This window comes from Suricata suricatta, chromosome 5, assembly GCF_006229205.1.
Source record: "Suricata suricatta isolate VVHF042 chromosome 5, meerkat_22Aug2017_6uvM2_HiC, whole genome shotgun sequence".
Lineage (NCBI taxonomy): Eukaryota > Metazoa > Chordata > Mammalia > Carnivora > Herpestidae > Suricata > Suricata suricatta.
In genome coordinates this window covers 126,973,142-126,996,617 of record NC_043704.1, presented here as the reverse complement: position 1 = coordinate 126,996,617, position 23,476 = coordinate 126,973,142, and the positions used below count along the sequence as shown (strand labels likewise).

The 23,476-nt window shown below is 41.8% G+C and overlaps 1 protein-coding gene across 4 annotated transcripts in view; it reads left to right on the top strand.

The window, feature by feature from the left end:
* Positions 1-423: 423 nt before the first annotated feature.
* The window catches only part of TMEM108 (transmembrane protein 108), a 338,666-nt gene continuing 315,613 nt past the window's right edge, over positions 424-23,476 (top strand). For 2 of the 4 annotated variants that reach the window (XM_029940269.1, XM_029940268.1), the window contains exons 1-2: positions 424-509; positions 6,984-7,102. The gene's annotated coding sequence lies outside the window, so the exon portion shown is untranslated. Of the gene's footprint in view, positions 510-6,593; positions 6,642-6,790; positions 6,812-6,983; positions 7,103-23,476 lie in introns of those variants that run through there. The other 2 variants (XM_029940270.1, XM_029940271.1) reach the window with 2 other exon arrangements.

Below are 23,476 nucleotides of genomic sequence, written 5' to 3'. Positions count from 1 at the left end.
AATGCGTGGTCCTCAGATCCGGAGCATAATCATCACCATATAGAGCTGGTCAGAAAGGGAGAATATCAGTTTTCCATCACAAATTTACCGGATCTGAATCCTCCTTTTAACAAGATACCCAGGTGATCGCTATTCATATTTAGAAATTCAGGTATCAACTGATGTATTAATTCATTCATTGAGCAAAAACAGCTCCAGAAAACAGATTCAGCCCTTTGTGCCTGCCTCCCACCGGCTCTACACGGTAGCAACCGAACCCCCAGGGACATCGGAGCGGGTGTTGCCGAGGGCAATTTGGTGATTGGCTGGCCAGGCCACGTGATCGGCGCTGGGCCTTTCCTGTTACCAGACTGGCTCTCGCGGACTCTGACGGTCAGGAGCGGGGCGGGCCCGAGCCAGGAGGCAGAGGCGCGCGCGGGGGCGCGAAGGCACGAGAGCGCGAGTGCGCGTGCGCGAGCGGCGGGGCTTTCTCCGGAGCCGTCGGAGGGAGCCGGAGCGCTTCTCCGGAGGTAAGCGCCGCTGCGGGGCGGCCCTCTGCCCCTTCGCGGCTGGTGAGGACGAGCCGGGTGGGCAGGGCAGGCAAGGCTGGATGGGGTGGAGGGGAGAAGTCTGGGGTCCGCCCTCCCCAGGAGCTCTGCTTCGGGTAGGATGCAGACTCGGGCTCAGCCACCCCCGTTGGTGCCTCGGTTTCCCTTTTCCTATCCTCTATATGCACATTCCCAGCCTCTTCACTACGGTGACGAGTCCCCCTGAGGGGAGTTGACCACCTGGCAGCTTCGTCTCTGCCTTTGTTTCCCGCCTGTAGGGATGCTGGCTTCGGCCCCCTCCCCAGGTGAAGGGTGAGTGTGGTGGGGCGGGGGCATCACGGACGCCGGACTTGGGCTGGGGCCCCCGGAGAAGATGGCTTTAATGCAGCGGGACCTGTCATATGTGAGAAGGAAAGGGGAAAAAATGTGTCACTTTAGCTGAGCGGCGGGACGCGAACTAACCGGGCGGCGGGCGAAGCCGAATTCCTAGCGCAGCCGTGCGGGGCGGGGGGCATGACCCGTGGACCGAGCCCAAGTGTTGCCGGTAGAAAGCTTCTCCGGACCTGCACGCCGGCTCGTACCCCAGAGGTGCATCGAAACTGAACGCTTTCAGCTTGCCGAAGGAACCTAGGTTTTCGTTAAGTGGTGAGGCAAAATTTTTAAAGCAGTTGGGCGCTGGTCTAAAGAAAGGAGCAGGAGCAGGTCTAAATAAGAGGTTGCATTAAGGAATTACAGATACAGAGAAACTGATGGCTGGTAAATTGCGAGGAGGGAAATGCCTGCAGTGAACTGCAGACCAGACCGTCACAGTGAGATTCTCCAAGAAGCCAGGGGTTTGGGGTGGGGGGTGGGAGGTGTGTGAGGGGGAGCGGTGATTATCTCTGTAAACCGAGGTCTTTTTGGGCTGCTGAGGAGAGTAATTATTTTAAGCGTGTTAATGGCCTGCGGGGTAGGCATGGTGTAAATTACACGTATTCAGACCTCCTTAATTCTTTGAAAAGTGCCTATTTAAAGACCATTTGGATGCCCCAAAAGGTTTTTGTGTTGGGGATGGAGGGATGTCTCCTTTAAGTCCTACTTTAAAGGGGGGGGGGCAGTTGTGTTCAAGACCTCTGGTTTCTTACTCCATTTTCCCAGACCTACAATAGCAAGGGCATACTGTCTGTCTTATAATAATGAAATATTGAAAGTCCCTTCAGTTTTCCACCAATTTGCTGGATGTATCTTGTAGTCCACTTGGTAAATGGCTCCTCCGTCATTAGGAGGATTTTTACCCTATGCTGGAGTTTCACTGTAGTCTATGGAGAACTCACTCTGGTATGAGTTGGATAAGAATCTGATTCCCTGATTCCTTGGAGACCTGCTTGTTTCAAAGCCCTTTCATGACTCTTACCTTCCCCCTACAAAGTTTTGTTTCTTTAGGAACAATGTGAACGCTTCATGCCCGTGAAATGCCTACACTTGCTATGAGAAATCAATTTACTTGGCAAGTTAAAACAAATTGAAGAGGGAACACTTAAATTTGTTAGGGGAAATCAGAACACTTACCAGCTGCAGCAAATCAACTTTTTGATGGTTGTCTGAGGTGAATAGAAGTAGTTTGCTGCAAAGCTTTGGGGAAATGTAACAAATGACCCTAGTGAAGTAAATATAGATTGTTACCTTATTGGAATAGAAAGTATAATTAGTGGGAATAATTACATTTGTCAGTCATTGTGGTTTTTTTTTTTTTTATTTTTAGGTGGCATGGGATGGGTGAGAAGGAATTCTGAAGGTAGGGTAGGTAGTATAGTTTGAAAAGGCATATGCTTTTATGTTTAGAAAAATGTGATTTATATAAACCATATAAAGGTCACACTATGTTTATATTTAGCCTTTGGAGGAGAGGTAGGGGTTTTAAAAAGATAGAGAAACATTTATAGGCTTCTACTAGGAAAAAGGAAGATTGGCTGGCTTAGTTCATCTTGAGGGAAGTAGTGTACCTCAGTGACCTGCAAGGCAAGGTTTTATTTTCTGATTCAATGAAAGCCCACTAGTGTTGCTTTCCAAGCAACCACAAAATCATTTCCTTTCTGTCATTTCTGTCCTCTGGGTCAGGAACAGGAGGATGGAGAGCAAATGAGAGAGATTAGAGTCTGACCTGCATACCTAAGCCATCGTGTCCTTTGAGCAGGATCTGTGTCACATTGTGTAAACATAAGAGCCTTCACGTTGAGAAGGGGTCTGGGCATCTTCCCTCAGACGTATGCTGTAAGAAAAGCTGGGTAACATTGCCACAGGTGGGGGCACGGGTGAGCTCATCTGATACAGAAGCACTGGGGGAAGAGGAGAGCCACGAAATGTTTAATTCAGTGAGACTCCGCTGCTTGCCTTAGAGCCTCAAGGAGGCATTTCCAGGCAGAGCTCATTATTGGCTAGCCTGGCTCGGCTTTATATGGCTTCCACTGGACCTGCCCGTCGCGATGGAGACTCCTGTGGAGGTTCTGTTTCTCAGGATGTAGTCATCAGTTACATTTGTTTCATGCGCTAGAAAAGAAAGGCTCACAAAGACACAAATCTAGCCTGCCATTCTTTCAGGTCCTTCGTTCCTGTCACCCACAGGCTTCCAGAAATAAGTTGTGCCCTCCCTACCAGTAGATGGCACTGCTGTCTCTGGAATTCCTGGAGGAGATGAAACTGAGAGCTGGCAAACCAGTGGTGTGTAGCCTCCAGATTGTGAAAGGCTGTGTCAGCTGTCAAAAATAATCTAAAAAGAAAAAAACAGAAAAAAGTTCTGAAAGCCAGGACTGTTTATATTAGGTAGGAATAATGTGTGTTGCGGGGATTGAGGAATGGGAACAGTTGCTTTGCTGGTTGTATGTAGGGGAAGGGGCAGAGGACAAACTGACAGACAATTAAGCATTGAATCGAAGGTTTTAAAAGCTCTTGGCATATATTTTGGTTAATTGAACATGAGGTCAAAATTCCGATTCAATCAAAATTCCCAACAACTTCATCATTTCTAATTCTTTGCATATAAACGCTAGTCTAGACACATGGGCAGGATTATGGAAATATACATGTGACTTTTAAACCTGACGAATGTCCAGTAATTACATGCTCTAAAGATAGTGGTGAGATTATTAGTAAAACAGTTGTGGTTAACTTGTTACTGTATTTCAGGGCTGTCCACAGAAGGTAGGTCAAAGTTATTCTGAATCAGTTTCTTCTAAAACTTAGAAATTCCTAACAAGTATTTTAAGGTTTTCTTAGCTACTGCTCTTCTTTCAAGATTACATTATTCCAAATCTTGAATTTTGGTTTTATTAACCTTACAGGCTAGGATTCATTTATCCATTCCCCTCTTTTGAAATAACTATTCCTCCATTGTTATTGATGGTTCAGTGGAGTTTGTAGATGGAGATGGAATTTGTAGCCATGATATTTGAAGAAGGCAAGTGCTGTTGATAGCAAGGTTATAATGTCTATGGGAGCCTCCGTTTTGACCCTCCTTGAGCTACAGGATGCTGCCTCTGGGTGTCATTAGCCCAGTCACCTGCTTCCTCGTGCAGTTCCCTCCCTCTGGCTCAGCTTATTTGAGGTTTATTTCTGTCTCCAAGAGAGCTGATGAGCTGGTCTTAACTACCAACGCTGAATCCTAAAATCCTGCTAGTGCTGGGTGGCCATAGTCCCAACCGTCCTTTAACATGGCTTCATGATGTGACCTCAAATAAATCTTTGCCTTTCTGATCCTCCATTTTCTCGCCTGATCACTGGGATTGCTGAGGCGGTGTGTGTCTATTAAAATCTCTTCCAGTCTTAAATTCTGTGGCAGGGTGACTCTCATAAGGTATTTCTGAAGCCCCTGAAAAATTATCTTATAGAAGGTAATTTCAAAATACTCCTTCCCAGAGAAATGATTGTGCATTGTCTTAGAATCCTAATAATTCAGGGTGGGAAGAAGCCCTAAAGGTGGCTTAACTCAACTTTCTGGTTTAATAGGCAGAGAGTTTCAAATCAGAACTGAGTGATAGAACTAGTTAGTGGTAGATAACGAGGACCCAAGCTCCAACTCCTTTCCGTCTTCCCTTCTCCAGAGCTGCCGCTCTCCACTTGCCATCAGGACTCAGAATGTGCTGTGTCTACAGGGATGGAGCCAAGAAAATTCTCTGAGTAATTCCTTAATGTGGCATTTTAAAGCCACGGCATGAATAACGTTGAGTTTGGGTAGAAATTCAAGGTCAGGCTTTTCTTTGCAGCTGTTCTTTTCTTTACTGACTGATCCTGAGCAATATTCTTTATGTACATCTTTGGGTTTTTAAAACTTTCTTGCATACTGTTTCCTATAAGAAAGAAAACTTTCATCATCCCAGTGATGTCCTGGAAGAGACACTCCCCATTAGGTATTCCTATATTAGGTTCTTGGAACTCTGCTCTGTGGAGAAAATATTTCCATATGATGAGCTTCTTTTGTAATTTTATATATTTTATCTTATACAGTTAACACATTATTCTGAGAAGAAGTTTCTTAGGCTTCAATAGACTGCTAAGGCCAGTGGGCAGGGAGTGGAATCCATGGGACAAAAATAGGGTAAATATTCTAAGGTCCAGAGTAGGTTGTGGAAAATTGTCAGGATGAGAAAATATTTGAGGAGCTAAAGACACTATGGTGGATGAGGTTCGGCAGTGGGGAGGGGAGTGTGGGGTGGGTAGAGCACAAAAGTACACTTGTGGAAGTTCTTACAACATTTTACCTTTATTAAAATGTTTAAAATTACTCGCTAAATGAAGATGCTAATAGTATTTTATTCATTTTAAATTAATAATGGATGTGCAAGTATTGATTTCCATTTATCATTGCTTGCCTAGTAAGTACTCCCTTGTGATTTCACCAAGACACTTTCATATTCATGTTGCTTCATTGAAGATGACGTACATTGTAAGAGGCTCCTGTCTCCCCCGTCCCACCCCTGCCCATCTGATTTGGTTCCTAGATAGTGCTTTTCTGACTTGTAAGTTGGGGGTTTTTGACTCCTATTTTTCACTTCTGAAGTCCTAGGTTTCACTCTCTTTTACTATAAGATCCTAGGACTCCCCATGACCTCAGAGGTGCAAAAAATAACATACATATCAGGGATAAAAAAAATCTTGAGTTTCCTTTATCTTTAGGATTTATCATAGAAACTGCTGCTTCTTGGTTAATTGTTTTTTTATCTCTTTTCTCTTTGCAACCCCAAATTCTCTTTTGCTAGTTGTCCTTCAAGTAGCAGTGACTCAGTTTGTATATATTGAAAATATTTTTGTTTTTTGCCAGGGAGTATATAGAAGTTACTTTGTGTTCATATTTGGACATGTGACGGGTCCCGCCCGGCCAGCAGGGCGGAAAATCCTCTTGGGTTCTTGATCCTGAGGGAGGGAGAGAAAGGGCAGGAAAGGGCGCACAGAGAGTGAAGACAGACAAGCGATTTCTGATCAAGCCTCTTCCCTTATTCAGAAAATAACACTCTTATATAGGGTTTGGGGCGGGGAACTGACCCAGGTTGGTTGCCAGGTAACAGTCAAATGAATATTAGAGAAAGGGGAAACCGAAACTGAAACTTCAGGTAACAGTCAAATGAATATTAGAGAAAGGGGAAACCGAAACTGAAACTTCGGACACAGCATCAAAGAAGTGCCCAGATTAGCGCTGCATAAACCAAAATGCGGTTTTGATCTTTTGTTCACCTTGGCTTTTTTCGTCTGGCTCAGTATGACTGTCTCCGAAATCCTGGACCAGGAAATGCACTGAGAAGTGCTGCTTTGTCTCATTTTGAGTCTCACTTCACATTGACCCTGTGGGGAAAGATTTATTTTACAGATTAAAAAAAAACCAGGGACCCAAGACTCAGTTGTTAAGTAAGTAAGTCAGGGTTATGGTACTAGTGTTTTACCCAGAACTCTGTACACAAGACATGACACTGTCGTCTTGGTTGGGCTGGAGCCAGCCCTGTCTGATGGATGGTAACTGTTAGCTGCCCAGCGTTCCAGGGACTTCGGTGTGGCTGTTACTGATTCTAGCCACTAGAATGCGAGTGGGAGTACAAGAGTGTTGAAATCCACTTCTGGGGGAGAAAAGCACATAAAGAGAATACCCATGTGAGCTTCTGTGCTGTTTTCCATGCCTGGCTGGCTGGGATGGAGAGAATTCTTTAGGAAGAGCTTGGAAATTTAGTTTTTAAAAAGGTGGCAGGATGTTCATTAACCTTGGTGCCTGGATTACTGCTTGAGGAAGGGCCACTCCACTGACTGACCTGTTCACCTGTTCAGTATGTATATGGGAACCAAAAGTAAACTTTTATTGAGCTTGGGCCATTTTATGTGTCTGTGTCTATATGTTAAGCATGTAGGCTGCTCACAGGTTTATTTGAGCAGTGGCTCTGGGCTTGAAGTTGTGGAACTTTTGGCCTAATTCGTTCTTTTACTTTTTGTCTTTGGCAGTTGGTGATCCATCAGTGGGGGTCCAACATGCAGAAGTGAGTGAGTGATGAAGAGCAGCAGAGCTGATGGGTTGTGAGGATGTAAGTGTGTTTGAAGGCTCTCACACCCTCTACTCCAGGGTAAGTCAACAGGCATTCTCCGCCACTTTCCTGATTTTCCTGTCATAGAGGCTCTTGTTTCACTAGCCTCTTGGAGTCAGTGCAATGAGGTGCTCTGTGAAAATTTCCCAAAACCTTTACTGATTCAACTTACAGACGCCATGGAAATCAGCAGTTGTAAAGAGAAAATGTAATAGCGTGGTGGGATGGAAGTTGTACGTGGAACTAATACAGGAATTTTCGGGGAGTTTGTATGGGATGTGATTTACATGGGAGGAGCTGGTTGACCTTCCTGTTACATGTTGTAGAGAAGGGAACCAGGCCTAACGGCCTTTCTCTTATGGTCGTATCCTAATGTCAGTTCTGCTGCATATAATCTTCTCTCCAAGCATCTTCCTCTTCCAGTGATTACTGTGCTGAACGTTTCCTTCATTAGTATTTTTCCCCGGGAAGGAAATAGCGTAATGGAGAGTTGATGAATCCTACTTTGGTGGGTAGTAGCACTAGCAAACGTGGTTCTCCCTGGTCCATGTTATTTTAGCCATTGTCAGTGGAAGTCACATGTCCGTTCTCTCATCTCTATTTGTGGTCCCAGTGTGGGCATTGGGAACATTATAATCAAAGCTGGCTTTGGATTTTCATTTGTGCTGAAGATTTTTGAAACCAGAGGGAGAAATAATACTGTTGGGTATGCCCTTCTCAGAGTACCAGTGGGGGTCAGGAAGGATAAGTTGAAAGGACATCATAACCTTTCTGAGTTTCCTGGCTTCAAGAGCTTAAATTAAAACCAGACTCCTTGAAGAGAAAAATCATAATTAATACAGATCTAAGCAGAGCTGAAGATGGTCGGGAAGGAAAGACATGAGGTTACTCAGCTGAAAAACTGGATGGAGGGTTGTTTCAAGCATCTCCGTTCAGAACTGTGGAGCCTTTGGCAAGATAATGTCCCATTAACTAGGCTCATACAAAGGGCAACCAGAAAGGCTGATGGCCTTCATCGTCTCATGTGACTTAGTAACAAGTATAATTTACTGAACAAAACAGACAATTAGGGGCTGTAGATCTCTGGAGATTCCCATAAGCATACATCATTACTGCTCTGGAGTAATGCAGGTGCTTAGAGATAAGCAAAGTAGAGAAAAGGCGGCTTCAAAGCATGTTAACAACAGAAAAGGCCAGGTGAGCAGCCAGAGATACACACCATAGCTCAGGACCTGGAGATTGCTAGCTCGAGGACCTGGTCTTTGCTACCTTTTCTCCTTAAAGGAAAGAAGCCAGACTTTGCTAACTTTCCTCTTTTCATCTGTGGCTCCCAAAGATCATGTATTTTTAAAGTAATTAAAAGTATAGAATGCTAGAGATAGCACTTGATTGGCATTTTTCTGTGTAAATACTATACAAGGATCAAATTGTAGAGGGAGCCATTCTTTATTGATTAGGGGGCCAAAGAAAGCAACACTAGAATTGCCAGAGAAGCAGGGGTTCTCATTCTTGGACTACTGACTTTCTGAGCCAGACAGTTCTTTCGGCTGGGGTAGGGAAGGGGCTGGCCTGTGCACTGTAGGGTTCTTGGCCTCTACCCACTAGATTCCAGTAGCACTCTCTATGGTTAAAAATGTCTCCAGACATTACAGTATGTCCTCTTGGGGTGGGGGCAGGAAACTGCCAGCAGCGAGAACCACTGCTGAAGTAATACTGCTGAAGGGATTGAATCTTGCAGAGCAAGAGTTCTGGGACTATATTTTAATCATTTAGCTTCATTTTACTTCAGTTTCCCTACCTTTAAAGAGTCGCAGCATTAATAACTCAGTAACCTAAGAAAATGATGTACATAGTATTGTGTGACTACTTGGGGCCTCTGTAAGTGTTAAGAAATGATGCCTATTCCCTAAATTTCTAGGACCCAAGGCTCACTCTTAAACTTTGTGAAAGTATTAACTGAAGAATATTGGGAGTTTGAAGAAGGGCAAAGGATTATTGGTGGGGGAAATGAAGAACAGTACTGGATTCTGATTTTGTTTTAAGGCTTCATGTCCTGTTCATTGCAGCAATGTATTCTGAACGAAGGCTTTCTTTTGGAATGTTAAGAAAGGGGGGGAGTGGAGGAGGCAAAAAGAAGGCTATTGAGAACAGTCAAGGAAATTTTTTAAAAATTGTTTTAATGTTTATTTATTTTTGAGAGAGAGATAGAGTGTGAGCAGGAGAAGGGCAGAGAGAGAAGGAGACACAGAATCTGAAGCAGGCTCCAGGTTCCGAGCTGTCAGCACGGAGCCTGATGTGGAGCTCGAACTCACAAATTGCGAGATCATGACCTGAGCCGAAGCCAGCCGCCCAGCCAACTAAACCACCCAGGTTCCCCAAGGAAATTTCTTTAAAAAAATGTTTGGGGCACCTGGGTGCCTCAGTCCGTTAAGTGTCCAACTCTTGATTTTGGCTCTGGTCATGATCTTGCAGCTATGGGATTAAGGCCCACATTGGATTCAGCTCTTGGTGTGGAGTCTGCTTAAAATTCTTTCTCTCCCTCTCCCCTGCTTCTGTGCACATGTGCTCTCTCTCTTCTCCTCTCCCTCCATCTGTCTGTCTATCTGTCTGTGTCTCTCAGAAGAGTTTATAGTTGACTCAGAATGTTATATTCCTTTCAGATGTACAACATTGATAGAACGTCTCTATATGTTCTGCCGTGCTCACCACAAATGTAGCTACTGTCGCCGTACAATGCTATTACTGTATCACTGACTGTATTCCCTATGCTGTGCTTTTATTCCTGTGATGTATTTATTCTGTAACTAGAAGCCTGTATCTTCCTCTCCCCTTCACCATTTTTGCCCATCTCCCCACCTCCCTTCCCTCTGGCAACCATCAGTTTTCTGTATTTATAGGTCTGATTGTTTTGTTTATTCATTTGTTTTGTTCTTTAGATTCCACATATGAGTGAAATCATAGCATATTTGTCTTTCTCAGTTTGACTTATTTCTCTAGGCATAATACCGATAAGGGCTATCCAAGTTGTCATGAATGGAAAGATTTATTGTTTTTTGGGCTTTTTTTTTTTGAGTTTATTTATTTTGAGGGAGGGAATGGGAGAGAGAAAATCCCAAACAGGTTCTGTGCTATCAGCGTGGAGCCTGATGTGGAACTCCATCTCATAAACCATGAGATCATGACCTGAGTTGAAATCAAGAGTCAAATGCTTAACTGAGCCACCTAGGCACTCCAAGATTTAATTCTTTTTTATGGCTGTGTAATATTCCCCTGTGTGTGTGTGTGTGTGTGTGTGTGTGTGTGTGTGTGTGTGTGTGTGTATGTGTGTACCCACACACCACATCTAAGGAATTGTTTTTTCATGGTGTTGTCTCTTAATGTTAAAGTAAACCAATGTATAAGTAGACCAAACAACATAAAGAAGTAACAACACTCAAAAGAAATATATCCTCCCAAATGACCACTGATCCTAGAACAGATTTTACAGGTAATATAAAAAAGACCACAGAATATTTGGAGACGTGTTTTTATTCTAGAACCTTTTATTTCTGTTTCTTTGGGAATATGGAAAGGGTTTATCTTCAACATATACCCTGTGAGTGATAAATAAAAAGTTTTAAAAGAACATGTGTTTTTTTGATACTCTTCTAGAAGTGTGTTGGAATAGTAAAAGAGGCAGTAACCCTGGCCTAGACCTGAAGCAGTTACATTATTCTAATAGCCTCACGTTGACTCTAAGACAAGGCCAGTGCGGAAGTAGAGGCGGAGTGTCCTGGCAGGCTTGCCTTCTGCCTTGCTGTGTTTCTGGCCCCTGTGATTGTTAGACACATCCACAAAATTTACAATAAATAAGACCTCCAGGTGATTCTGATGGGTGCTAAAATTTGAAAACGACTGCTCTTTTCTGATGTTTCTGATGTCATGACATCTTATGAATTGTCCCTCTATGGCAGGGAGGGCACCAAGAAAATATTTTCCAGGGGGTCAGAAGATGTGTAAGATTTTTTTGTGGTAACCTCTTACATTTTCCCAAATCATGGTCTAAGCCTTTTCCTGTATTGTTCAATATAGTAGCAGCTAGCCACATTTATCTATTTTTATTTAAATGAATAAAAATCAAATTAGAAATTCAGTCCTTCATTCACACCAGCCACATTACAAGTGCTGAATAGCGGCATGTAGTTAGTGGATACCATATTGGACATTGCAGATGCAGAGGATGTCCACCATCCCAGGAATATCTATGGGGCACAGTGCTTTCGTTTATAAGGACCCTATTTGTTGGAAACCCTTATTTTTAGTGAGAGCATGCTCTTGTTATCACAAGACCTCACCTCATTTAAAACAGTTACCTTTTGCACTTTTTGAACTTCTACCTTGCTGTGGCATCTCTCTGTTACAAAAAGTGCCATGGTCCTGCCTCTCCGACATAATCAAGTATACTACCTCTAAAATATTGCCCTTTAATCTGAGGTTTCTGAGCTGTCTCTTTCCATTTGTTCTCTCCACAGCCTGACTCTCTGTGGTGAAGCTTGTTTGTGCAGATTGTCTCTTTGGATACTGCCTAGAACTTAACAAAGAGCCTGGGAGAGGTAGCAGGAGAATTTGCACACCTTTCCTTCTGCCAAGCCCCAATGTGGCTCAAAAAAGTGTTTCAGAAGATGGTATTAATTCATATGCCTAACCTCTGAGGAGTTGTGCCCTGAAGAATTAGTCTCTAAAGCAAATTTTCCAACACATCTATTATAGCACAGATTTAGTAATTAAGCCCTTTAGCAATGTGGAAGAATTTTCAGTTGATATTATCTATTACTATTACCAATATTAGTTGCTCAGAAACTATCATAATTAGAACAAATGAAAAGATGTGGAAATAAAGACACAATTTTTATAAAGATGTAATTTAAATCTGAGCCCAAGGTTGTTTCGCACGGTAGAGGGCAGGAGGGGAAGAAGTCTTTGTGGCGTGAGTATTCTTGTTGGAGGTCAAGGGACGGAGGTCAGCAGGGGCTGAGGTTGATCTTTGAACAGCCTTTCCTAGACTGATGGGCTGCATTGCTTGTTCTCTTACTGCTCTCCTCTCTCCATTTTGCCTTTCTTTCCTGCTTTTTGTCTGCCCCAAATGCTGGAGGGGGCTCAGTGTTTCTCAAGAAGTGCTATTAGCATTTTGATAGGATGATTCATTGATGTGTAGAACTTTTCTATTTATGTTGCTTATAGGGTGTTTAGTATCCCTGGTCACTAAATTTTCTTACTACTCTAACCAAGTCATGAAGTCAACCAGCATGTCCCCCCAGCATCCCCCCATTTCCAAATACTTGTGATTGAGAATAACCAGCTGCTAGAGGGATGAATGGTGTCTTTTTGGGGGGAAGGAAGAGTAATGGATTGGGGAAGAAGGTACAGGAGCTTTGTGGGGGCTCACTCAATTTTTGATATAACCTGACCTTTTCCCAGTGCTGGAATAGCTTTAGGAACCAATTTTATTCTATAGGGATCAGAAGAATAAGGTTTTGCCAATGGAGAGATTTACCCCTGAGCTTTAAATTCAACTTAAAAGTCATGGGGGTGAGGGGCGGAATCTGTCAGGGCCACAGAAAATAAACTACTGAAGCTCCCATAGGATGTTGGGTTTTCATTCTTGACTCACTGTGGCTAAATCTTTTCCATCTACTTGAAAGTAAATTGTGGTCTATATGTGGCAACAGAAAAAATGCCACAATGGCAATTTTAAGACAATCCAAGGGAGATAGGCTTTGCTAGCCATTTCCTTTCTTTCTCTGATAGCAAAGAATTGTCAAAGTAGTCCCTAAATTTGTGAGGTTATACGTAGGCTATCAGAAGGTCCAAGATTGTCTTATAGTTAATAAAGAGAAAAGGAACACTTGGAGTCATTTTGCTGTGGGGCCCACATAAATGTCTTTGATCAGAAAACAGAAACTCATTTAAGTTACCTAATAAATGGAAGGGTTAAAGATGTGTGAGAAAATAAAAACCGTGTTGGATATGTAGCAAGTTGGGAAGAATTCCAGGGGCCTTTCAGGTTGAGAAGGAGGTGTAGTCTGGTCAGACCTCACAGAGATAGGACCTAACACATGACCAGGAAGATTGGTCCCAATCTGTTCCAACTCCAGGATGTTTTTGTACTATGAGTGCTTGGTCAGTCCATATTCTACTTCTTGACCATTAACATGGCACAGCATTTCCATTTTGGCTTCTCTCCTCATGTATTCCTGTTCCTGCTTTTCCTTTTTGTCCTCAAAACCTAACTGGTGATCTGTGTATGAACCAAGAAGAGAAGGAATATGTTAGTTCTGTAGTAACTATCATCCCTACTAATCAAAGCTCTTTTTTTTTTTTTAATGTTTTATTAATTTTTGATACAGGAGAGACAGAGCATGAGAGGGGGAGGGTCAGAGAGAGAAGGAGACACAGAACTGGAAGCAGGCTCCAGGCTCTGAGCTAGCCGTCAGCACAGAGCCTGACGCGGGGCTTGAACCCATGAACGTGAGATCTGACCTGAGCCGAAGTCGGAGGCTTAACCGACTGAGCCACCCAGGCGCCCCTCAAAGCTCTTATACGAGAAATCTTAGGGTTCCTGATGCCCTCTCTTGGTCCAAACAGCTGTGGCCTGGGCTACTGCCTCAGTAATGACTGTGATCCTGGCAGTTTCTCTAGGAGGGGGCAATGATGACATAGACTGATAGAACATGAGCTCTCTCTAGCATTAAGATCCTGAGTTCTTAACTCTTAGAATAGATATAAATAGTTATTTGTGGGTTCTGTATAAAATAAAGAATTGGAAGATATTCGTGAAGTCTCCATGTTCAGTAGCAATTGTAAAAAAGCCTGAATCCATTCTTTTGGGAAGATTGGCTGCATCCCAGGGCAGAATGGTAGGGAAATTGATGGGCTAGATGTTTGGAAAATGAAGAGTTGTGTTTTCCATATGGATGTCTTATTTTTGCATCTGTCAAATGTGATTCTCTCAGCCACCCATGTATCCCACAGGAATAATGGCTAGGTGGCTGTCTGAATGTTGAAAGAGGTTTTGACATTTTTGACAAATGTTGTTCAACAGCTGGGTTTGTAAGATTCCAGTTCTGACAAAGGAAAATAACTTGGCTTATGACTCTAAAAATAAATTCTATATAGATATTGTCGTTTTGGGGATCAGTGCCTTACAAAGTAGACTTAATGTTTGGTGTTATAGTGTGTTTTGCATATTTAGCCCTGATCTTGGAGAGTTGGCTTCATTTGAACCAATGATTGTGACTTTAGAAGGTAATGCAGTCTCATATTGTGGAAGGCTCTGTCCTTGCTGATAATCCTGTGTCAGGGCAATAACAAAGGTCCTGGCTCCATGGACCCGCACAGCTGTGAGTCGTGTGATCTGTGGCAACACAAACAAACAGACCATCGGTTCATGAAATTGATTTAAGGCTCTCAAACTTCTCATGTAGCTGGAGCACAGAGGTGCCACATATAGACAATCAGTTTTTCCTTAGATGCAACTTTTCGTTGAAAGCGGCAAAAGAGGAGTTCAGCAGGGCTTCTGCAACTGCTGATTGAAGAAAGAATGCAGTCTGTTCTTGAAGGGTGATCCAGATCAGGTGTCTCATCCCGCTGCTGACTACTGAGATAAAAAGAGCAAAGATGAATGAATCCTTTGGTGCAGCTTCTCTTCTTCTGACTCTGTGAAGATCCCTCTCCATCCTCTCTATTGAATTTTTTTTTTAGTGGAAAGGAAAAGGGAAAAATATAGAATTGTATTCAGTGAGGTTTAATAATATCCATATTTTTTTCTGAACAGGAACATTTATATTAGATAACCACATATTGCCAGATTAAAATCTTTAATTTTAATGTTAAAGAAGTACTAATCTTACAGTATAAGCTAAAGATAAAATAATTCAAATTTGTGCATGTGTAATTTTTTAAAATAAAAATAAGATTAAATTATAGTCTCTAGAACCGGGAATTAATGGGTAGCCCCTCCATGAAGATTCTGTAGTAATAGTAAAGACGTCTGCACTCTCTAGGATACAAAGAGATTCTGAAAGATGGCCAAGAGCCAGGATCCTGAGTCCTGAGATTTTGTCCTGCTACAGGCCACTCTGTGAGTGTTATATGTGCACAGGGGTAGGACTGTGGGTGCAGATGCTTGAGGGCAGGGCTGAAACCTCTGGCATTGGTGAACTGGCCTGTCTTTCCTGTGAGCCACCCGAAGGGGTGATTTCATTTCTACCCTTTCCATCTTGGCCTTCACCTTTCCATGAAGTGAAGCTGTGACTGAAATAATGCCCCCAAATGTGACCCATTCTTTATCAGCCTACCCCCTAGAGGAGGCTTCATGGGCAAGGAAGAAGGCAGATAGGCACATGCTACTCTTAGCTATCAAAAGCTGTCCCTTTTCTTTGGGAAAGAAGATGAATTGGATCACTTCTGGAATTTTTAATTACTGGCATCCGTAAAGTGTTAAGGAGCAGGACATTATTTAGGGACCCCCAACTTAGAAAATAATGCTTTTACTTTGAGAGACCAAAATCCTATGTTACTACAGTGCTTGATTTTAAACCTTTGTTCTTAACTGGTATTTCTCCAAATGCCTTTCCCTAATGCCTTGTTTCGATTCTTCAATCTCATTGACACCTTTCTTACATTTTCCTCTTACCTGTGGTTCCACCAACTGGCTGCAGTACAAGGTGCTTCTTAACTAGGTATAAAGGCTGTCTACAGTCTGACTCCTAACTTTCTATTCTTTCTACACATAAACTTCTAACTCAGATGGGTCCTTGGTCCCATTTTCTCCTGTCTGCATAGAAATGCCCTTTTTTCTCCTCAGTAACCAATTGGTGTGGCAGTATTGATAGACCCTTGACCTAGTATCCACTAGGCATCCTGCCTGTATCAGCTTTTAGAAATGTGACTTTGGGCCAAAATACTTAATTTGTGTCAGCCCCAATTTTCTTACCTTTAGGTTGGGATTCATAATACCACCTTAGGGAATGATTGTGAGCATGTTACTTGTGGTGCTTTCCCACCTGTATCCTCTTTTCTGCCTGTTTAGCAGAGTTCTGCATGTAGACTCATCAGATGTGCTTGCTGATTAATTTATTGGTTTTTTGTTTGTTTATTTTGAGAGAGAGAGTGCATGTGTGCATGTGCATGAGCTGAGGAGGGGCAGAGAGAGGAAGAGGGAGAATCCTAAGGGGACTCTGTGCTATTAGCACAGAGCCCAGTGCAGGGCTGGAACTCACTAACCATGAGATCATGATCTGAACTGAAATCAAGTGTTGGCCTCCCAGGCATCTCCTTATTAAGTTATTGGACATCATAGCAGAGCTGGTCTGTATCACAGTCTGTTATTACCGTCCTCTACCTACCACTTTCATACCTTCTCTAACTACATCTTTCTTTGAGAAAGGCCAGTATTTCGAGCCCTCTCAGCAAGCACCTGAAGTTATATTCTCTTTCTACCCCTGTGATTGTGAAATTTATGTTTGTGGACATTCATGGTGCTCTAGTGCACATCAGAAATGGACAGCAACTTCAAGATTACGCTACATAACCTTGATAAGAGATTTCTTTTCTTTATATTTGTTTCTTATATGTAGTAAGATTTATCGTAGAGTCAAATGCTATTCTTATAGACGTCATTGTAGGGTGAGGTATACATATTCCTAAAGTTTTCTAAGGCCCAACCAACAGGCTTTTTATTCCAAACATCATTTAATAAAATGCAACATGACCTTAACAGGATTGCTTGGACAAACTCTTGGAGTTCATTTAAGCAGACTCTGCCCCGTATTGATTCTCAATTATATCACGTTAGCATCAATAAGCCTGCCAGTGTTCTCCAGCGATGGTGATGCTCTCCTGGCAGCTCTGCCCCCTCTGGATTTGGAGCTGAAAGCGTATCTGTGTTCCTGGTGTTCATTCCACTTAAATTATGGTTTTCTACATTTTGTTCAAGTAATAATAAGCCATATGTTATGTCTATAAATTTTGGTTTCATAAGATCTAACTCCTCCTGCCCCTTTTCTTTTTTCTTCTGTTTTTACCATTTTTCTTATTGTTTTATGCACAAAATAAGGCGTACAATTTTTTTCTACTCAAGAATAACTTAGATGCTTGTATTGCTTTTCTAGTATGATATATTGGTTTTTTTAAGTTATTAAAATGTGCTATAATTTCAGATAGATGTGTGGTTCTCTTTGAATTAATTTCATCTCTTTTATTGCTTTGGCAAGAGACAGGAGTATAACTGCTTAGATTCTTTTGCATTCTTTGGTTATTCATGTCTATTGCTAAATGGACCCTTACCAGACTTTGTCTCTTTTTATCTCAGGCTTTTGAGGGAAATCTATAAAAAGCCACAAAAATGTTTGTGGTATGAAAAGTTGTGTTTCATTCTTCTCCAATCCCTCTTTGGGAGAAGAGTGAAGAAACATTTTCCCCCCTCATTATCAGAAAGACTACCTAGTGTAACTTCTTTGAATGAAGACCTGTTATAGGCAGGCAGCAGGAGCCCCTTGACGTTTCATTCTGTAGGTGCCGATGGAGGGAAGTCCCTTATCTGAGTGTGTTTCAGGGGGGAAGAGAGAGTGGGGACAGTAAATGTGAAACTGCTTTGTGCTTAGTTGCTTGGTAATCCTTCCGAAGGGCAGGCCTTGGGGCCTCAGCCACGTGCTCTTCCTCACGAAAATATTATATTTGGAGGAGGCAAGAAATAAAACCTCTGAGCAAGTTGGATTTTTTTAAACTATGGGAAGTAGGATAAGAAAAACAAATGGAAGGAGAGAGATTTATCAGCTCAGATAATGTGGCTGTTTTGTTGACTTAGGTTCTGTCACATATCCTACCCTGCCTTCAGTTTTAAATAAAACTCGTAATTTCTTGCCATGTGGGCTAATCAGAACTTTCTGCTGCTCCTGGAAGCTGTCCCCTCTTCCCTCAGGATTTAGGAAGAAGAGCTGATGGGACAGGGCTCTGTCTAGAAAGAATGGACTACCCCTTTGAGGATTTGCTCCAGAGGAAGGGAAAAGGGCCTGCGTCTTATTCTTGTGCAAGTCACACCCTGCTCTGCCCTTGGAATATCACTGCTCAGGCAGATGTGTGTTCCCTGCCGCAGCTGGTCTGTCCGGGGCCCCGCTCCCTTCCTCTCGTTTGGCTGTAAGTCAGGCTGCTAAGTGTTGTGGCTGTTCTCTTGTGCCTACCAGCCCTCTTCCTCTGGGTGAAAAAAATGGCGGAAGAATGCTTCTGAGGGGTGAGAGGTTCAAAAAGAAAAGTGCCAAGGCCAAGCCCCAGCCCCATTTGACAGATCTGCTCCAGGCCTTTTTGGTTACCTAGACTCGCTTCATTGAATATTATAGTTCAAGGCCATGTTTTTGCAACTGGGAGACTTTGTTTCTTGCTGGAATTTTTTCCTCAGTTATTTGTCTCCACAATTAGACAGTAAGGCCTCAATAAGCATGGACATGCCATCTATTTCCCTTGGCATTATTTATATTGCCTTTACTGTAGGAAGCACATGACAGGAGCTCAGAATAGGGGGATTTCAGTGCATTAATAGTTGTTTCTGCTCATTCCCTTTACCTTCGCTTACTTACCATTCTTGTATTTGTATTCAGCAATCACTTGCTTGGTTCTCCCTGTAGTAGCATTTATTTTCTAAACAAGTCCAAATTCTCCATGCCTCCAAAGCAGTCTGTATTGGACTGATTCAGCCATACATGATTTTTTGTTTGCTTTTTAGTATATTTTAAGTAGATTTCACTCCCATCGTGGAGCCTAATGACCCTGAGATCAAGACCTTACTGAGGTGAGGAGTCGGACGTGTAACCAACTGAGCTACCCAGCTGCCCCTCAGTCATATCTGATTTTTACCTGTTGAGCAAAATCTTACCTTTTCCTTTCTTGTAATCATGCAAACATGGGCCCCACCTTGGATGTAAGAAGACTCTTTCTCCTTTCACTGCCAGGAAGCGGAAGAGATCTAGACCCTTTCGGATCAGGTCTCGCTCCATGTGTGGGGCTGCAGAGGGGGCAGCACGCCTGCCTGTATAGTGCATTCTCAGGATTGAGAGTCACCCCGACTCCTCTTGCTGAGACCACGTCACCCTGTTGCTGGTTCTCCATCACTCTGCTGAAGTCATTGTTTTCATCAGCTAGAGTTCTGTTCCTTCATCTGAGTTGTTGTATGAAATATTTTTTCTAGCCAGACCCATTTCTTTGAAGGGGAGGGACAGAATCTATTTCTCATGTCTCCTTGGCCACTGTTTTTTTTTTTTTCCTTGTACAAAAACATAAGACTCCAAATTAGGTGATCCATAAATGTATTAACCTAACTAAACCCAAGCATTTATAAAATTCAGGAGGAAGAAATGCCCTTCATACATTAACATCCAAGCATGCCTTAGAGGCCTTCTGGTTTACCACTTCATTTTTGATTGTGGGTTTATTGATTCAATAATTTCTTCATCCCTCCTTCCCTCCCTGCCAGGCATTGTGTATGGAGCAGCAGATCTGACGTGAATAAAGACCTGAAGCTTACCATCAAAGGAGAGGATAGACATTTAACAAATATTTAAATGTCTTAGGATCCTGAGTTCTAGGTACTGAGAGCTACAGAAGTTGGAGTTGCTGAGCCGCCTTAGGGGCAAGGAGGCTGTTGATGTTTAATCTGAGGATTTTTAACCCAGAGAATAGAATTGACTTGCCCAAGGCCAGTTAGCTCATGTAAGTAGCTCATGTGTACCAGAGCTTGGCTTACAACCTAGATTTCTACCCTCCTCCAAATTTTGTGAGAATGCTTTGAAACACTCATCGTTAGAGCACCTCGGTCTTGAATTTCATTAGGTAACACATCTTAGCTATTACATGCCAGCTTACATTTAGATAATGTACTTATATGTATTTAATAATGAGAAAACCTTATATATATATATTTTTTCCTTGCTTAATACTTAGGAACCTGTATACTGTTTTAGTACCTTATCTCCTTCTGGGATAGTCACTTGACTCCCCTTCTATTAGCTTCTCTCTACACTGATAGTTTATGGCCTTCATGAGTTTTACATTTTTTTAATTTCTCCTAACTCAGTAGAGTTTTGTTTTACATTGTGTCCTGTAGAATGATAAAAATTGAAAGTGGCCAAAAGATGAGTGATGTGCAAGTAAGAACTTTAATGAAAAATTTAAAATTTTAGAATAAACTCAAGAGGCTTTCTGAGATGAGTTCAGAGGGTAGAGGATGTTGAAGGAATCCCTTTGCCATTCTTTCCTAACTTTTCAACCTCTTCAAATATGTGAGCCCACTCAGAAATGCCAATGGGCAAGAACTAAAAGGAACTTCTCTTTATGTTTACTCACACATTACTCATGTAATGTACTTAGAAAGAGGAACCAGATGGTGGAGATGGAGTCCTTGAGAAGAGAGCTAAAATAAGGGAGGCTGCTTAACCTGTGGATACAGTAGGTATTCTGCATTCTGCCTTTTACAAGTAGTCCCTGATAGAGAAATATTTTATCATTCTACATTTGTTTGCAGAAAAAGATAACAACAGATACAGAAAATGTTATTGGAGCAAGATCACAAATCTAGTTAATGAGTTCTTGAACTGTGTGAAATTATCTGCAAAATGTTTATATTTAAGGGCATTTTTTTTTTTTTTGTGGGTGGTTCTGGTTTTATCAGATTCTCAAAGGGATTTCTGATGACAGGTTAAGAATAATGATACCAAGGTGTACCTGGGTGGCTCAGTCAGTAAAGCATCTGACTTTGGCTCAGACCATTGTCTTCTGGTCCCTGAATTGGAGGCCCATGTTGGGCTCTAGGCTGACGGCTCAGAGCCTGGAACCTGCTTCAGATTCTGTGTCTCCCTTCCTCTCTGCCCCTCCCCTGCTTGTGTTCTATCTCTGTCTGTCTCTTTCTCAAAAGTAAGTGAACATTAAAAAAAATAATAATGATACAAGCAGAAAATATTGACGATTTAAAAAAGTTTGGGTTGATGGAATCTTTCCTTTGTGTCATGAAAATCAAACTGTTAAAAAGTTGCTAAGTTTTATAATGTAATAATTTAAAACTTATATAGTGAAGATGACCATAAACAAGATTTCAAAGATGTGAGTAATTGAAAAACATTTCGAGAATGTTTGTTGTTAATATCCTTAACATTAAAGTAGAAATGAAATCGGCAGTGATTATAAAGTTAAGACATAATGGTGTTGGTGAATGTGGGGCCCTCTGGAGCACGTTGGTTGGTTGGGTCTGTGTTGTTATAATCTTTCTGGCGTACGGCTTCTGGCGTATGGCTTGACAACTTACATAAAAATGTAAAGTGTATTTACTTTAGAGAAAGCAATTGCCCAGCTGTTGAAAGATACATACCCAGAGATACCTACTGCAGTTTGTGTTTGGTAAGAAAAAACTATAAATAGCCTAAATATCCATTAGTGGGAGACATTATTAAATAATGATACATGTCCTCACTGGAATGCTAGGTAGGCATTAAAAATGACATGATAGTTCTTTGTTTTTATGGAGAGATATCCATGATCTATTAGTAAGTTAAAACAATTTTGGTCACAGAATAACATAAATAACCCATTTATATAAAATTGTAAATGTATATATGTATATTTGTGAACACACAAAGAATGCTCAATAAAATTCTAGTAGTGTTTTTTCCAAGTGATTTTTATTTTTGTTTTGGTACTTTGTTATATAATTTAGATGTGCAATGAGCAAGTCTCATCCTTAAAAATCATAATATTTAAAACATGCTTGGCCTTACTGATCAAGTGTTTGGAGCATCATGTAAGTAAGATATTATAATAAATGGGTGGAAGGAACTGGACATTGTTTTTATAGAATATCTGTTAAGTGAAACTTTGTATATGGTACTATACTAGGTGATAGGAATACAGAGGAGTGTCTGTTTCCTGGTATCTTAAAGTCTAGAAAAATATGAAGGTGATAGGGTATCAAGAGGGCGTGGAGTTCCGTGGCATGTACTATGTAAGTATCTTCTTAGGAAGCTTTTATGATGGCATGTGTATTCAAATATATCATTTTACCTTGAGTGTTTACCCAAATATGAAAGGAAAATCAATGAGTGCTTCACACTGAAGGAGGTATTTTGACACAATTTTATGGACCTCCAAAACCATTTAACTGAGTGTTGCTAGTAGTTTTGGCACTTATTTTTAAAAGGAACTAGCAATTTCTTTCATTGGCAGTTCATTAGGTATTTTAAACACCTGCAATTTAAATGTGGTAGCATGGACACAGAGTCTTTTCCATGGCAGTGCTGGGAAGTCAGAATGCATTTTCTAGGAGAAAAGGTCACTTTGCAAATAAAATTAGTGCTTAGTCATTCCTTAATCCAGTTTTTTTCTTCTGATACGCATGTTTTCTTCTAGCATTGTCACATTATTTTTTGACGTTGGAAAATCATAACCTGTTGACCTGGTGGACAAAAAATAGCTATGAAATCTTTTGAGAATTTTTTATAATGTTACCCATTAACATTTAAAATTGTCTTAGTTTTTTTTTAGATGCAGAATAAAAACATCTGCCTGCAGCCAATGGGCATTTGTTTGGGCTAGAAGGCTAGGAGCCCCGATCTAAAGAATCAGGGTAGGTTTAAAGGAAGTCGGTTAGTGAGCTTAAATCTTAAGGTGTTCTGCCATCCATTTTCTGCTTTTAGTTTTGTCATAAAAGGCTCAGGGCAGTATTCAGAAACATATTCTAACTCCGAACATATATATTGCCATAGAAACTTGAAGTAAATCGCATACAAAATTTACTTTCACAGAATTAAATTTCAGTCTAAAGTCTGGTGACATAATTTAATGCCAGTTCATCGCTGCAAAGATTTATCCAGCCCCTGTGGATTTAAGAGAGAATGAGAGGAGAAAGATGGGAGGCAGCACTTTAGAGGACTTCTGCCAGTTGCCTGGGGAATGTAAGTCGGGGCTCACTGGAGGTCACCGATTTAGAGAGAGTATTCGACGGGTTGTGCAGGGCTCCTATCTCCGGGCCTGTCTGTGCATGAGTGGAGTAATGCAGTTAACCAGGTTGCAGTTTTGCCAGGTGGGCAGGTCCACATGAGAGTGGGAGGGGTTCGGGGTGTTCTTTCCTCACCCAGAAAGAGAGTGGTTATAACAATTGAATGTGAAATTCAAACTGGTTGAGGAGTTGAGGCCAGACATAAACTCCAGGTACAGTGAAAAATGGTAAGATCAATGGCTTGCAGGTCTCACTGGAGTCCCTGAAGTTGGTCTCACTGAAGTTGGGCTACCAGAAGTGGAGGAGATGGTGATGGTTAGAGAGTAACATGGAGGAATTACAGTTAAGAACTGGTGTCTGACCTTGAAGTTAGGGTGGAGGACAAAGACTTGAGCAGT